This window comes from Cryptomeria japonica, chromosome 1 (assembly GCF_030272615.1).
Source record: "Cryptomeria japonica chromosome 1, Sugi_1.0, whole genome shotgun sequence".
Taxonomy (NCBI): Eukaryota; Viridiplantae; Streptophyta; class Pinopsida; order Cupressales; family Cupressaceae; genus Cryptomeria; species Cryptomeria japonica.
The window spans coordinates 84,073,463-84,092,351 of record NC_081405.1 but is presented as its reverse complement, the minus strand read 5'-3'; positions in this window follow the sequence as shown (position 1 = coordinate 84,092,351).

Below are 18,889 nucleotides of genomic sequence, written 5' to 3'. Positions count from 1 at the left end.
ACATCTTCCTTTACCGAAACAAAGGTAACACTTAGATAAACTTGATCATCTTTGGGTTTCTCTTTTTGTGATGTTGGAGTAGATGATACAACATCATACTAATTCCTTTATAAAATTGGCTTCAAGATTGCCTCAGTATGCTTTATCACTTCATCTACTTGCCCAATCATAATCTTATTTATCCTAGTTTTACTTCTAAAATATTGATGGGATTCTTTGAGTAATCTTTTTATTTCCTCTACTACTATTACCAAACATATGCTAACTATTACATATTCCTTCAACCTTTCATCTTCAGTTTTAGTAATTTGTCTTCTCATTTCCAAAATATCATATAAACCTTTTGGAATCTCTGACTTTATTTCTATAAGTGTCCTACTGTAGATTCTCAAATATTTAAGTGTAGCTTCCTCTAGAGTTATTTTTCCATCATCATCAAACTTGTCATAAAAATCAAAAAGAGGCTTTAGATTATCATATACTATTAATGCTTCTTCCACCTCTGGGACTGACATGCTAGGCTTGTTAGAATCTGTCTTCACCTTCTTCTTGGCTTGGCCTTCATCAGAGGGCTTGTCTTTAGTGACCTTTGAAGCTTTAGTTCCCTTTTGCTTTATTTCCTTAACAACTTCATCTAATTTTGTCTCCTCATCATCCTTTACAGAGACATATACTCTTTTTCCCTTTTTCTTCTTCCTCTTCTCACCCTTGTCGGATGGCTTGGCTGAAGATTTTATTGTGCTGGCTGCCTTTTGAGAACTAAAGGAAGGTGCATATCTCCTTGTTTTCTTTGGATTGGGAGCAAAGACTTTTGGTTTAGCCTTCTTCTCCTTAACAATCTCCTCAATAGGTAGTTGTTAGAAATTTGGAGGAATTGATTATGTGTTGCATTGATGTTTTGTCATTGATGGCAACACCAGCTATTTTGGTTGTTTATCAGTTTCTAGTTGGTTCCGGTAGAGTGGTTGGATTATGATATTAATCTTGTATACTCTGGTATGCTTTGGTTTGTGAAATTGGTTTGGATCTATCATTTATGGTACTCAGATACTATCATTTGTTCTAGTAAGCCTTTTGGTCACCAATAAGGGTTTTACCGACAAAGATTTATTGAAGATCTTTTGATGCACATATTAAGTGGTGTTGGTGCGGCTTCTAGATGGATTTTGGGATGCTGTTGGTTATCTTGTTCATGTTCTTATTGATTGGTGGTGTTGGATTTGGTTTATGGTGACCTATTTTGGGTCCGACATTATCTAGGTTATGGACCGGTTTATGTAATGTGTTGGTGGATGATCCTGATGCATTACCAACAGGATTTAATGATTGGTTTACATTGTTTTTGACCTAAGCTGACTTGGTTGATCATTGGATTGTGGGTTTATGTTATGAATTTATTGTATTATCTTTTAGGTGGCCAACCTAATTGTTTAGGTCCCAAGTTGGTATAAATATGATGTAGGATCTCTTTGTAGATCATGGGCATATGAGATTATATCTATGTTATGGGATATAGGATTATTTGTGTGCAAATAAAGTAATTATATGCAGAGGATTTGGTCGATCATAGGAGATCAAATTGGATTTATGGAAGACGTTTAAGGCCTCTAGTATTGAGCTTAACCAAAACTATACTCAGGCATAGGAGATGCTATTCTTTGTAGTTCAATCTTCATTCAAGATTTGTCATGCCCAACTTTTGGGCACAAAAACGGAACAACAAATTTTATTTTTTTTGACCACATGAACTCGCAATATATCCTACAATTATAATAACTTTATTAGAGTTTTGTCTTATCTAGGGTGAAAATAAAATTGTTTACTAAGGTTGGGTTAATTAACCAACTCAAATGAGCGACTTTATTTGGTGGGGATTAATCAGTGTCACAGATTAGTTAGCTAGCTCAATTACCTTAACTAAGTTGTCGTAAATTGAAACGAGGGATAAATGGGTTATCTCAATGTATTAAATCATTTCCGACCATAAAATGATAATGTTATAAAATAATTGATGCACGCGTAAATTCATTACTTAAATCCAACCGATAGGGGTTCAAATTCCTAATTAGTGCCATTTACCCACTAAAACCGATAATAAGCTAAAGCCAATTCTAATTTTCCCTAAACCCTTAATTTTGACGATTTAATTTTAATCCGGCCAAAACCAGTCTCAAAGGCTTAAAGTCCATAAAACTAATTCTATAATTTCTCCTTTTAAATTTTCCTAACGTCCAAATATATTGGGAAAAGTCTATTGAGTAATTAAATAAATTAATTGATTTAATGTATAGTGTATCCAACTATATTAACTCTTTATTTTTAAACCCCTTTAATTTTACTATATTAAAATTTTAATTCTCTAAAGAATAAAAACATATAATAATTCAGTTATTAAAATAACCCTAATTATATATTAAAATCAAATTTTAAAACTCCAATTTAAATCTCTCATATATATATATATATAATTCCTAAAATGCTAACCCTAACTCAAAATTGGGTTAGGGTTGCATTTCTATATATTCCCACTTTGTTTTATTTTCTTATTATTTTATACCCTAACCCGAAATGGGTTAGGGTTTATTATACTACTATTTTTTATGATTAGAGTGAGTGTGTGTGATTGCAGGTACAGGCGAATCAGGGCACGATGGACGGTTTTCTGAAGAGGGAAGAGCGGAGAGATTGGTGCGGGATTCTCCCGGACGTTGCTGTGCATACACATAGTGGCGGGCAGCGCCGCCCACTATGTGCACACACAGTGGCAGATGGGCTTACCGCTGCCCACTATGTATACACACAGTGGCGGGCGCCACTCACTGTGTGTAGTATAGTGGCGGACGCGTCCACTCCACTGTGTTTACACACAGTGCGGTGCCCTGCGGAGCCACCCACTGTGTGTGAACACAGTGGCTCAGCCGTGAGCCGTCCACTGTGTTAACACACAGTGGCTTGGCTCGGTACTACCGTTTTCCAATATATATATTTTTTTGTGTAGTTTGTTTTTATATTTTGCTTTCTTTTTAATATAAAAGTATATATATATAGATATATATATGTATATATTTATATATATATATATAAAAATATATTTCTATATATATATGTAAATTCACTGCCATGACCAGAATACATACACATACCCTTTTTTTTTTAAAGGGTATCTAGTGAGTATGATTCAGATGCAGGGGCATATATATATATATATATATATATATATATATATATATATATATATATATATATCTGATAGGGTTAGGAAGCTTGTTTTGAATTAATTTTAACACAACAACATGCAATCCTTTATATGTTTTTTTTTTTGTAATAGGAATATACAAGGATAAAATATATTTCCTTTTCTTTTTGTTGCAGGGATAAACACATATAGAAATTTATAAATATATTTATATATACATATAAGTATATATTTTTCAATATATATATATACTTATAGATTTATAGATATATTTAAATAAATGTTAAGTCAATACGGCTGGAATCCCTTATTTTGTTTTGAGATTCTAACATCTAAACATTCTGGTCTTAGTATTTTCACAACATTATGAATAGATCTTATTTTTCTTCCCTTTCTTTTTTTTTTTTAACAGTCATACATCATGCTTTCTACAACAATGTAAAAATACTAGATCCTTTTCAACTAGGTCTAAACAGAGTTCACAACACTATAATAGCAGTAATTAAACTATGCAAGTAAATAATAAAACCTAATGCATTCCTTTCTTTTTCTTTAATATTGCAGAAAATGAACAAGTTAATAGACCCCTTTTTTTTTGAAAAAGAGATTTAGATGTAGTCTACAGCAACATAATAGGCATCCAAAATTTAAGTAAAAATTACATTGCTTACAGAATGATAAGTTACAATAGCCCATATGTAAAATGGGTGAATAATCTAACTAGTCTTCTCATCCTTAATCTTCATACCTTCTTAATATTTATATAGAGAATAAAAGGAAACAACCTAAAACTCCTTATTTACATATATTTATTTTGCTACAATTCATAAAATTACATTTTCTTTTTTTTGCTTTTCTGCATTTAAATAGGAAATCTGTATCTGAATAAAAATCTGCAACTCCTAGATCCTTTTCCCAGCTACCTGGATATAAAATTTTAGGACTGTAACCATGGGATGCTCACCTCCCAGCCTAGGCTTACCAGAAGCCACCCGCCAGCTTGGAGAATCAAGAGCTAGACGGGGTTACAACCAAGCAATACAACAAGCAAAGGGGAAGAAAATAACACAACAAAGACACCGCTTCCCAAGCGGAAAACTCCATCACAAAATGTGATGCCTTATTAGGGTGGAAGTGGACCAAGTACCCTAGGGGAGAAATCTGCTAATTCAAACTTACAGCCAACTCATGGCACCCATGAATGCATAACCAGAATTCATCCTTAATCCCAACACCCTTATGACCCCCAAAAAGGCAAACATGCCATATTTGATCCCCCTTATGACCCCCAAGAGAAATAAGACAAATGGAAGCAGCAAGGGTCTCATGGACAGACCCTTGAGATCACTCTCAAAATGAGAGCCTCTCACCCTAAGGGCTGTCAAGCTTCTTCCACCCCCAAGACCATTCTTTCCTCCCAAGGAAAGGATGGTCTTGAACACTCCCCAAACACAACATTACATAAAATAGAAATAAACAAGAAACACATAAATTTTACAAATACAACACAAATAAAGAGTTACATCAATTTCCATTCAAACATTCTATAACATTTTTACATTTACATAAGAGGGGAAAAATAACACCAACCTTGACCTGCCAACGGAAATCTAAGGGAAAGCTTGATGAAGAGCTGCCCAATCCTCTAATCTTTTTCTGCAAATTCCTTAGCCCCCAAATTTTCTATCCTAGAACTGCTTTTTCCTCCAAAATTTCTCCAAAAATCTCCAAGGATGGAGAGTGGGTGATTAGCTCACTAAGCTTCCATTCTTAGCCTAAGAAGGCCTCTCTCACTCCTTCCAACCTCTTGGATAGAGTGAGGGATCCCCCATTGGGTTGGTCTTCCCTAGGTCTTACACACTCCCTAACCTAGGTACCTAGAGAAGAGAAATGGAATGGGGAAGAGGGATTACTCCCTTCAAGAAGGTTATCCTACCTAGGATGGCACTCCTATAGATGGAATTCGTCCATCTTGGGAAAACCACTTTTTTTGGTGGTTAAACAAGTCCTAAGGGAAAGACACATGGCCAATTTTGGCCTTCACCCATAGGTACCCCATGAGGCCTAATAGAAATGCTCTAAAATTGACTCTAGGAGTTGATTTTGACCCTCAGAAAGTCCACCTGAAGTTAACCTACGGGTCAACTTTGAGTTGACCCTCCTTATGGCTCACTAACCTAGATTTCTTGGTTCCTTCAAGGACAATTAGGAGATATAACAATTAACAAAAAATAAAACTCTCCAAAAAGGTGACATGACAAATTGCCAACACAACATACTACATAGGTGTCAAGTGACACTACAAAATAATTCCACATCACAATACACACATGGCAATTGTCCCTTAAATGATTTAAACAATTCAATAAATACAATTTACACTCATGCAACATTTTACATTTACGAATAAAATACAATATATACAGGGTGTTGTCTCTCCAAATAGACAACCCCTGGTTTTACTAACGCACATAGGCCCAGGCTTGATTCTCCATAATATTTCTATGGTCACATGGATAATTTCCTGCACATCTCAATTTAAACATTAGTACTTCCCAATAGCCTCATATAATATAAAACACATAATTAGAATACAATACATTCATTTGCAAAGACTTGTCATTATAAAATACGATTTGTCACAAATCAAAGCAATACATCATAATCCTCAAAATTTGATCCATTTACAAGATATGCAAACATATTTCTAGCATTATAACAAATCCTAAAATTCAGATAATAACATACATCATCACAATATTACCCTAATCTGGAATCATATAATATTCTATAATCCACAAGGCATAGAAATGGAGCATCAAATATATATCAATATTACCAAAAAATCGTGGGATCATAAAAAGTTCTATATCCATAGTGTGTCAAAACTAGCATCCAAAATAGTTCTAATATGAAAATAACTGAAGAGATAGGATGGGTCGGGGTAGGGCCTCACACCCTCCCCCTCTAGGCATGAACGTCCTCCTAGAGTTCATCAAAAAGATGAGGGTACTGTGATCTCATACGTGCTGCATCCTCCCATGAAGCTGCAACCTCATCATAGCAATCCCATTGGACCCTAACCTGGTCCAGCTCTCGACCTAGAAGGGCCAATGTCCGGCGAGCTAAAATGCGAATGGGCTCCAAAGCTAGCTGCCCGTTTGACTCCACCTGCAAGGCATCCCAATCTAAAATATGAGATTCATCATAGATATACTTTCTCAAAACTGACACATGAAACACATCGTGGATGCGTGACAAGCTAGGTGTTAAAGCTAGGCGATAAGAAACTGGTCCTATCCTCTCAAGGATCTCAAAATGTCCAACAAAGAGAGGTGTGAGCTTAGAACCCTTTCCATAGCGGATTGGACTCTTATGCGGTCGCACTCTCAGAAATACTCTGTCCCCAACCATGTAACTCTGGTCTATCCTCTTTGCATTTGCATATTTCTTCTGCCTATCCTGTGCCTCTCTAAGGCACTGTCTAATCAAAATTACCTGCTGCTCCATATCACAGACCATCTCAGGGCCTATGGCCACTCTATCCTCAATACGGTCCCAACTCAAAGGTGTCATGTATGGTCTGCCGTACAAAGCCTGAAAAGGTGGCATCCCCAAAGAAGTGTGATGCCCATTATTATAGGCAAATTCTACTAAATGCAGGTACTCCTCCCATCAGGTCTGATGATCCATGATGTACATGCAAAGCATATCCTCTAACACCTGGTTAACCCACTCTGTCTATCCATCTGTCTCTGGATGATAGGCTGTGCTAAAATTGAGCTTGGTGCCCAACGCTGCCTATAATGCCTTCCAAAAGGAAGAAGTAAAGAGAGAATCCCTATCAGAAATAATCTTGCGTGGAACACCATGAAGCCTGACAATGTCTCGTAATAACACCTATGCCATTGCTAGAGCTGTGAAGGTAGTCTGGACTGGTGAGAAGTGGGCCACTTTGGTCAATTTGTCAACTGTCACCAAGATAGCATCATGGCAATGAGATGACATAGGAAGACCAATGATGAAGTTGATGGATATAGTATCCCACTTCCACTCTGGTATAGCATGGGACTAGAGTAACCCACCTAGATGGTGGTGCTCCGCCTTGACTCTCTGACACTCAAGGTATCGGGCTACTAACTTGGCGATAAGCTGCCGCATTCCTGGCCAATGATACAACTGCCTCAAGTCAGCATGCATCTTCTTAACCCCAGGATGTGCTGCATAGGGAGCTCTATGAGCCTCCTTGATAATGAAATCTCGCAAACCCCTAGGAGAGGGTACATAGATGCACCCTCTATGGCGTAATAAACCATCGGACTCTAAAGAGTAGTACACAAACTTCCCCTCCAGGGCCTCCTGATTATGGATCCTCTGACAAACCTCTAGATACCAACCATCCTCTGGAAATCACTACAAAGTATGGTCTCTCAAATCTATGCTCATTGATATGGTGTAAACCTCATGTCGTCTCCTACTTAGGGCATCTACGACCACATTCTCCTTTCCTTTGATGTAGTGAACATCAAAATCATACTCACAAACGAACTCCATCCATCTCCTCTGATGTGCATTAAGGTTAGGCTGGGTGAAGATGTATTGCAAACTCTGATGGTCTGAATGGAGCTTGAAGTGATGACCTAAAAGGAAGTGTCTCCACCTCACAAGTGCATGTACACCTGCTGCAAGCTCTAGGTCATGCGTAGGGTAGTTAAGCTCGTGAGTCTTAAGTTTCCTAGACTCGTATGCTATAACCCTACCCTCCTACATAAGTACTACTCCCAATCCATCTAAGGAAGCATCTCTGCATACCATGAAGTCGACCATGGGGTCTGGCACAATAAGAATAGGTGCACTAGTAAGTGCCCTTTTTAGATCCTGAAAAGCCCTCTCACACTTCTCTATCCACTCGAATTTCTTCCCTTTTCACTGGAGGGATGTGATGGGGTGTGCAACTCTGGAAAATCCCTCAACAAAGCGTCTATAGTATCTTGCTAAGCCCATGAAGCTCCTGACCTCTATCACACTGGTAGGCGCTGGCCAATCCATAATGGCTCTGATCTTTGATGGGTCAACTAAGATCCCATCTCCGGATATAACATGCCCTAGGTACTTGACCTCTGATCTAAAGAAAGCACACTTCGACAAACTGCCGTACAATTGGTTGTCCCTCAAACACTACAAAATCTGCCTCAAATGCTCCTCATGCTCCTTCTCGTTCTGGGAATAGATCAATATGTCATCGAGGAACACCATCACAAATCGGTCAAGGAAGGTGCAGAATACCCCATTCATGAGACTCATGAATATAGCTAGAGCATTCGTAAGACCGAATGGGACCATAGTGAACTCGTAGTGGCCATATCTGGTGCAAAATGTGGTCTTGTGGATATCACTTTCCACAATCCTCAACTGATGATATCCTAACTTTAGGTCTATTTTGGAAAACACTTTAGCAACCTGAAGTTGATCAAACAAGTCGTCGATCCAAGGCAAGGGATAGCGGTTCTTGATGGTTACTTTATTCAGTTGCATGTAATCCATACACAACCGAAGGGATCCATCCTTCTTCTTCACGAAGATGACTGGTGTGCCCCAAGGGGAGATGCTAGGATGAATGTGACCCTTCTCTAAGAGTTCCTCTAGCTGCATCTTGAGCTCATTAAGCTCATGAGTGGTCATCCTATAAGGTGCTCTTGAAACTGGCTCGGCTCCCGATACCAAATCTATGTGGAAGTCAATCTCTCTGCTAGGCGGCATACCGGGTAGCTCATTTGGAAACACATCTGCAAATGCCTCAAGGATGGGATGATCATCTATGGAAGGCTCCTTCTCATTTTCTTCCTCTCTGTCATTGATCATGATAGCAAACAACTGGCATCCCTTCCGCATGCTCCGCTTAAGCTGCATAGCGGATATCATATGAAGAGACATGGGTCTCTGAATCCCAGTGATTAATATGGGACCACCATGATCATCCTCACACTTGACCTTTTTCAATTGACAATCCATCTTGGCTCTATGGGCATAAAGCCAATCCATGCCATGTACGATGCCATAAGATCCGAGTGGCGTAACTCTAAGGTCTACTAAGGTGGTGGTATTACCAATCTGAAGCGGACATTCCCTAACCTCTGAATCAATTGAGACTCTAGCCCTTGAAGCTAACTCCACTTCCCAGCTGACACTTTGCCTCACTACCACTAGCCCGCAGCGCTTCACAACCAATGGAGATATAAAGGAGTCAGTCGCTCCTGAGTCAAATAGTATAGAAATACTGCTACCTCTGATCTTACCTGCAACCTCGATGATTGTGGCCTGGTGCTCTGCCTTGCGGTTGTCAACCGCTGTGAAGACTCTATGGGACTTGCCCATATCCCCAACTGTAGGCTCTGATGTTGCCATCCACTGATTTCCTATCATCTGACCCTGTGGACACTCTCTCGCCATGTGCCGCATGGCTCCACATGTGAAACAAGCACCGCGTGCCTGGAACTGTGCGCCCTGTGGCCTAGAAAAAGGATGCCCACCTGTCCGGCTAGAACCACTGTACCCACCCCTGGTGGACTGCTGAGCCCGTGCCGGGGGTGTATATGTACCCTGTTCTCTCTGGTCATGTCTAGGACCCTATGACTGCCACTGCTTGGGCCCAGAGCCCTAATGTCCCTGAGGGGGCCTCTGTCTCTGACTCTGTTGTGACTGCTGCGGAGGAGGGGGTTTATAGGACCCCGAAACATTTTTATGGTTGCCTTTCCAATGGGGTTTCTGAGACCCGAAAGACTGGGGAGTCAGGTTTCAGTTCTGAAACCAATCCCTCATGTCCTGTGGCTTAATCTGAATCTCCTCGGCTATAAGGGCCTTCTCTACAGCAACTCGAAGGCTTCCGGGAGTGGCCATCCTCACTGGCCCTGCTATCCCAGCATTAAGTCCCCTGACAAATCGGTTGACGAACAACTTCTCATCCTTCAGGTAATCTACATAAGGTAGGAGCTCAATAAACTTACTCTCGTACTGGGTCACTGAGAGACCCTTCTACTGAAGGTCGTGGAACTCATTGATCCGATGCTGCCTGAAGTGCTCTGACAGGTACCTCTCTCTGAACCTCTCTATGAAGATTTCCCATGTGATGGTATCTGCAGTGAGTCCACACTTGAATTCCTCCTGCTTCCACCATGTGGAGGCTGTCGATCTCAGAAGGTGGACTGCAACTCATTCCTTCAGATTGCTTTCATAAGATCACAATGCGAAGCACCGATCTAGGCTCAAAAGCCATGCCTCAGCCTCTACTCTGTCAGTAGTCCCTCCAAAAGATGGTGGCTGGAGGCGCAAAACCTCTCTAATCAGGTCTCCTAGTTCCTGACATGCTCTCTCAAAGTACACAGGTGCCGCTATTGGAGGTGGTCCAGGTAGGTGAACGGACTCCGACTCATGCTCTGCCTCGCCCTCTATGGAATTAGGAGGTGGACTCCTACATCGTTCCCTCTCTACTGACCTATGACTCCCTAAGTTCTGATTGTCTGCATGACGGTCCACTGCTGGAAGCCTATCCTGCACGATCCCAATCAAGTTCTGAAGAGCTAGCAAGATGTCTCGGTTAGGGTCAACCGGCGGTTCGGGAGGTGCTGCCGGGTTCCCTTCTAGAACTGGTTCCTCCGTAGCAACATCCTCGTGTGCCATACGTGTACACTTAGGACCCCTTCCACGCTTGCGAGCTTGTCGCGTAGTCGGAGGCATCCTAATGAGAAAATAAATAAATAAAATAAATAAATAATTAAATAATTTTATTTTCACATGTTTATATATTTTTTTTGAGAAAATATTTGATTAATTTAGATAATTAAAGCGAAACATAATGGAGAAAGGTTCCTAGTGTCAGAAACCTTGCTCTAATACCAAAATGTCATGCCCTACTTTTGGGCACAAAAACGGAACAACAAAAAATTTTTTTTTTGACCACATGAACTCGCAATATATCCTACAATTATAATAACTTTATTAGAGTTTTGTCTTATCTAGGGTGAAAATAAAATTGTTTACTAAGGTTGGGTTAATTAACCAACTCGAACGAGTGACTTTATTTGGTGGGGATTAATCAGTTTCACAGATTAGTTAGCTAGGTCAATTACCTTAACTAAGTTGTCGTAAATTGAAACGAGGGATAAATGGGTTATCTCAATGTATTAAATCATTTCCGACCATAAAATGATAATGTTATAAAATAATTGATGCACGCATAAATTCATTACTTAAATCCAACCGATAGGGGTTCAAATTTGTAATTAGTGCCATTTACTCACTAAAACCGATAATAAGCTAAAGCCAATTCTAATTTTCCCTAAACCCTTAATTTTGACGATTTAATTTTAATCCGGCCAAAAGCGGTCTCAAGGGCTTAAGGTCCATAAAATTAATTCTATAATTTCTCCTTTTAAATTTTACTAATGTCCAAATATATTGGGGAAAGTCTATTGACTAATTAAATAAATTAATTGATTTAATGTATAGTGTATCCAACTATATTAACTCTTTATTTTTAAACCCCTTTAATTTTACTATATTAAAATTTTAATTCTCTAAAGAATAAAAACATATAATAATTCAATTATTAAAATAACCCTAATTATATATTAAAATCAAATTTTAAAACTCCAATTTAAATCTCCCATATATATATATATAAAATTCCTAAAATGCTAACCCTAACCCGAAATTGGGTTAGGGTTGCATTTCTATATATTCCCACTTTGTTTTATTTTCTTATTATTTTTATCCTAACCCGAAATGGGTCAGGGTTTATTATACTACTATTTTTTCTGTTTAGAGTGAGTGTGTGTGATTGCAGGTACAGGAGAATTAGGGCACGGCGGAGGGTTTTCCGAAGAATGAAGAGCGGAGAGATTGGCGCGGGATTCTCTCAGATGCCGCTCTGCATACACACAGTGGTGGGCAGCGCCACCCACTGTGTGCACACACAGTGGCGGACGGGCTTACCGCCGCCCACTGTGTATACACACAGTGGCGGGCGCCGCTCACTGTGTGTAGTACAGTGGCAGATGCATCCGCTCCACTATGTTTACACACAGTGCGGTGCCCTTCGGCACCGCCCACTGTGTGTGAACACAGTGGCTCGGCCGTGAGCCGTCCACTGTGTTAACACACAGTGGCTCGGCTCGGTACTCCCGTTTTCCAATATATTTTTTTTTTGTGTAGTTTGTTTTTATATTTCGCTTTCTTTTTAATCTAAAAGTATATTTTTATATATATATATAGATATATATATGTATATTTTTATATATATATATAAATATATTTCTCTATGTATATATTTATATATATATATATATATGTAAATTCACTGCCATGACCAGAATACATACACATACCCCTTTTTTTTTAAAAGGGTATCTAGTGAGTATGATTCAGATGCAAGGGCATATATATATATCTGATAGGGTTAGGAAGCTTGTTTTGAATTAATTTTAACACAGCAGCATGCAATCCTTTATATATATTTTTTTTTGTAAGAGGAATATACAAGGACAAAATATATTTCCTTTTCTTTTTGTTGCAGGGATAAACACATACAGAAATTTATAAATATATTTATATATATATATATATACTTATAGATTTACAGATATATTTAAATAAATGTTAAGTCAATAGGGCTGGAATCCCTTATTTTGTTTTGAGATTCTAACATCTAAACATTCTAGTCTTAGTCTTTTCACAACATTATGAATAGATCTTATTTTTCTTCCCTTTCTTTTTTTTTTTTTAACAGTCATACATCATGCTTTCTATAGCAATATAAAAATACTAGATCCTTTTCAACCAGGTCTAAACAGAATTCACAACACTACAATAGCAATAATTAAACTTTGCAAGTAAATAATAAAACCTAATGCATTCCTTTCTTTTTCTTTAATATTGCAGAAAATGAACAAGTTAACAGACCCCTTTTTTTTTTGAAAAAGAGATTTAGATGTAGTCTACAGCAACATAATAGGCATCCAAAATTTAAGTAAAAATTACATTGCTTACAGAATGATAAGTTACAATAGCCCATATATAAAATGGGTGAATAATCTAACTAGTCTTCTCATCCTTAATCTTCATACCTTCTTAATCTTTATACAGAGAATAAAAGGAAACAACCTAAAACTCCTTATTTGCATATATTTATTTTGTTACAATTCATAAAATTACATTTTCTTTTTTTTGCTTTTCTGCATTTAAATAGGAAATCTGTATCTGAATAAAAATGTGCAACTCCTACATCCTTTTCCCAGCTACCTGCATATAAAATTTTAGGACTGTGACCATACGATGCTCACCTCCCACCCTAGGCTTACCAGAAGGCACCCCCGAGCTTGGAGAATCAAGACCTAGATGGGGTTACAACCAAGCAATTCAACAAGCAAAGTGGAAGAAAATAACACAACAGAGAAACCCCTTCCCAAGCTAAAAACTCCATCACAAAATGTGATGCCTTATTAGGGTGGAAGTGGACCAAGTACCCTAGGGGAGAAATCTGCTAATTCAAACTTACAGCCAACTCATGGCACCCATGAATGCATAACCAGAATTCATCCTTAATCCCAACACCCTTATGACCCCCAAAAAGGCAAACATGCCATATTTGATCCCCCTTATGACCCCCAAGAGAAATAAGACAAAAGGAAGCAGCAAGGGTCTCATCGACAAACCCTTGAGATCACTCTCAAAATGAGAGCCTCTCACCCTAAGGGCTGTCAAGCTTCTTCCACCCCCAAGACCAATCTTTCCTCCCAAGGAAAGGATGGTCTTGAACACTCCCCAAACACAACATTACATAAAATAGAAATAAACAAGAAACACATAAATTTTACAAATACAACACAAATAAAGAGTTACATCAATTTCCATTCAAACATTCTATAACATTTTTACATTTACATAAGAGGGGAAAAATAACACCAACCTTGACCTGCCAACGGAAATCTAAGGGAAAGCTTGATGAAGAGCTGCCCAATCCTCTAATCTTTTTCTGCAAATTCCTTAGCCCCCAAATTTTCTATCCTAGAACTGCTTTTTCCTCCAAAATTTCTCCAAAAATCTCCAAGGATGGAGAGTGGGTGATTATCTTACTAAGCTTCCATTCTTAGCCTAAGAAGGCCTTTCTCACTCCTTCCAACCTCTTGGATAGAGTGAGGGATCCCCCATTGGGTTGGTCTTCCCTAGGTCTTACACACTCCCTAACCTAGGTACCTAGAGAAGAGAAATGGAATGGGGAAGAGGGAATACTCCCTTCAAGAAGGTTATCCTACCTAGGATGGCACTCCTATAGATGGAATTCGTCCATCTTGGGAAAACCACTTTTTTGGGTGGTTAAACAAGTCCTAAGGGAAAGACACATGGCCAATTTTGGCCTTCACCCATAGGTACCCCATGAGGCCTAATAGAAATGCTCTAAAATTGACTCTAGGAGTTGATTTTGACCCTCAGAAAGTCCACCTGAAGTTAACCTACGGGTCAACTCTGAGTTGACCCTCCTTGTGGCTCACTAACCTAGATTTCTTGGTTCCTTCAAGGACAATTAGGAGATATAATAATTAACAAAAAATAAAACTCTCCAAAAAGGTGACATGACAAATTGCCAACACAACATACTACATAGGTGTCAAGTGACACTACAAAATAATTCCACATCACAATACACACGTGGCAATTGTCCCAATAGCCTCATATAATATAAAAACATAGGACCCCTTCCACACTTGTGAGCTTGTCGCCTAGTCGGAGGCATCCTAATGGGAAAATAAATAAATAAAATAAATAAATAATGAAATAATTTTATTTTCACATGTTTATATATTTTTTTTGAGAAAATATTTGATTAATTTAGATAATTAAAGCAAAACGTAATGGAGAAAGGTTCCTAGTGTCGGAAACCTTGCTCTAATACCAAAATGTCATGCCCAACTTTTGGGCACAAAAATGGAACAACAAAATTTTTTTTTTCGACCACATGAACTCGCAATATATCCTACAATTATAATAACTTTATTAGAGTTTTGTCTTATCTAGGGTGAAAATAAAATTGTTTACTAAGGTTGGGTTAATTAACCAACTCGAACGAGTGACTATTTTTGGTGGGGATTAATCAGTTTCACAGATTAGTTAGCTAGGTCAATTACCTTAACTAAGTTGTCGTAAATTGAAATGAGGGATAAATGGGTTATCTCAATGTATTAAATCATTTCCGACCATAAAATGATAATGTTATAAAATAATTGATGCACGCGTAAATTCATTACTTAAATCCAACCGATAGGGGTTCAAATTCTTAATTAGTGCCATTTACCCACTAAAACCGATAATAAGCTAAAGCCAATTCTAATTTTCCCTAAACCCTTAATTTTGACGATTTAATTTTAATCCGGCCAAAACCTGTCTCAGGGGCTTAAGGTCCATAAAATTAATTCTATAATTTCTCCTTTTAAATTTTCCTAATGTCCAAATATATTGGGGAAAGTCTATTGACTAATTAAATAAATTAATTGATTTAATGTATAGTGTATCCAACTATATTAACTCTTTATTTTTAAACCCCTTTAATTTTACTATATTAAAATTTTAATTCTCTAAAGAATAAAAACATATAATAATTCAATTATTAAAATAACCCTAATTATATATTAAAATCAAATTTTAAAACTCCAATTTAAATCTCCCACATATATATATATATATATATATATATATAATTCCTAAAATGCTAACCCTAACCTGAAATTGGGTTAGGGTTGCATTTCTATATATTCCCACTTTGTTTTATTTTCTTATTATTTTATACCCTAACCCGAAATGGGTTAGGGTTTATTATACTACTATTTTTTGTGTTTAGAGTGAGTGTGTGTGATTGCAGGTATGGGCGAATTAGGGCACGGCGGAGGGTTTTTTGAAGAATGAAGAGCGGAGAGATTGGCGCAGGATTCTCCCGGACGCCGCTGTGCGTACACACAGTGGCGGGCAGCACCGCCCACTGTGTGTAGACACAGTGGCGGACGGGCTTACCACCGCCCACTGTGGATACACACAGTGGCGGGCGCCGCTCACTGTGTGTAGTATAGTGGCGGATGCGTCCGCTCCACTGTGTTTACACACAGTACGATGCCCTTCAGCACCGCCCACTGTATGTGAACACAGTGGCTCGGCCGTGAGCCGTCCACTGTGTTAACACACAGTGGCTCGGCTCGGTACTCCCATTTTCCAATATATATTTTTTTTTGTGTAGTTTGTTTTTATATTTTACTTTCTTTTTAATATAAAAGTATATTTATATATATATATATATAGATATATATATGTATATTTATATATATATATATATAAATATATTTCTATATGTATATATTTATATATATATATATGTAAATTCACTGCCATGACCAGAATACATACACATACCCCTTTTTTTTAAAAAGGGTATCTAGTGAGTATGATTCAGATGCAGGGGTATATATATATATATATATATCTGATAGGGTTAGGAAGCTTGTTTTGAATTAATTTTAACACAGCAGCATGCAATCCTTTATATGTTCTTTTTTTGTAACAGGAATATACAAGGACAAAATATATTTCCTTTTCTTTTTGTTGCAGAGATAAACACATATAGAAATTTATAAATATATTTATATATATATATAAGTATATATTTTTCAATATATATATATACTTATAGATTTACAGATATATTTAAATAAATTTTAAGTCAATAGGGCTGGAATCCCTTATTTTGTTTTGAGATTCTAACATCTAAACATTCTGGTCTTAGTCTTTTCACAACATTATGAATAGATCTTATTTTTCTTCCCTTTCTCTTTTTTTTTTAACAGTCATACATCATGCTTTCTACAACAATGTAAAAATACTAGATCCTTTTCAACCAGGTCTAAACAGAGTTCACAGCACTATAATAGCAGTAATTAAACTATGCAAGTAAATAATAAAACCTAATGCATTCCTTTCTTTTTCTTTAATATTGCAGAAAATGAACAAGTTAACAGACCCCTTTTTTTTTTGAAAAAGAGATTTAGATGTAGTCTACAGCAACATAATAGGCATCCAAAATTTAAGTAAAAATTACATTGCTTACAGAATGATAAGTTACAATAGCCCATATATAAAATGGGTGTATAATCTAACCAGTCTTCTCATCCTTAATCTTCATACCTTCTTAATCTTTATACATAGAATAAAAGGAAACAACCTAAAACTCCTTATTTACATATATTTATTTTGCATACCATGAAGTTGGCCATGGGGTCTGGCACAATAAGAATAGGTGCACTAGTAAGTGCCCTTTTTAGATCCTGAAAAGACCTCTCACACTTCTCTGTCCACTCGAATTTCTTCCCTTTCCGCTGGAGGGATGTGATGGGGTGTGCAACTCTGGAAAATCCCTCAACAAAGCGTCTATAGTATCCTGCTAAGCCCATGAAGCTCCTGACTTCTGTCACACTGGTAGAAATTGGCCAATCCATAATGGCTCTGATCTTTGATGGGTCAACTAAGATCCCATCTCTAGATATAACATGCCCTAGGTACTTGACCTCTGATCTAAAGAAAGCACACTTCGACAAACTGCCGTACAATTGGTTGTCCCTCAAACACTGCAAAACCTGCCTCAAATGCTCCTCATGCTCCTTCTCATTCTGGGAATAGATCAATATGTCATCGAGGAACACAATCACAAATCGATCAAGGAAGGTGCAGAATACCCCGTTCATGAGACTCATGAATATAGCTGGAGCATTCGTAAGACCGAATGGGACCACAGTGAACTCGTAGTGGCCATATCTGGTGCGAAACGCGGTCTTGAAATTGGCTCAGCTCCCGGTACCAAATCTATGTGGAAGTCAATCTCTCTGCTAGGCGGCATACTAGGTAGCTCATTTGGAAACACATCCGCAAATGCCTCAAGGATGGGATGATCATCTATGGAAGGCTCCTTCTCATTTTCTTCCTCTCTATCACTGATCATGATAGCAAACAACTGCCATCCGTTCCGCATGCTCTGCTTAAGCTGCATAGCGGATATCATACGAAGAGACATGGGTCTTTGAATCCCAATGATTAATATGGGAGCACCATGATCATCCTCACACTCGACCTTTTTCAAGCGACAATCCATCTTGGCTCTATGGGCGTAAAGCCAATCCATGCCAAGTACGATGCCATAACATCCGAGTGGCGTAACTCTAAGGTCTACTAAGGTGGTGGTATTACCAATTTGGAGCAGACATCCCCTAACCTCTGAATCAACTGACACTCTAGCCCTTGAAGCTAACTCCACTTCCCAGCTGACACTTTGCCTCACTGCCACTAGCCCGCAACGCTCCACAACCAATGGAGATATAAAGGAGTCAGTCACTCCTAAGTCAAATAGTATAGAAATACTGCTACCTCTGATCTTACCTGCAACCTCAATGATTGTGGCCTCGTGCTCTTCCTGGCGGTTGTCAACCACTGCGAAGACTCTATGGGACTTGCCCATATCCCCAAATGTAGGCTTTGATGTTGCCATCCGCTGATTTCTTGTCATCTGACCTTGTGGACACTCTCTCGCCATGTGCCCCATGGCTCCACATGTGAAGCAAGCACCGCGTGCCTGGAACTGTGCACCCTGCGGCCTAGAAAAAGGAT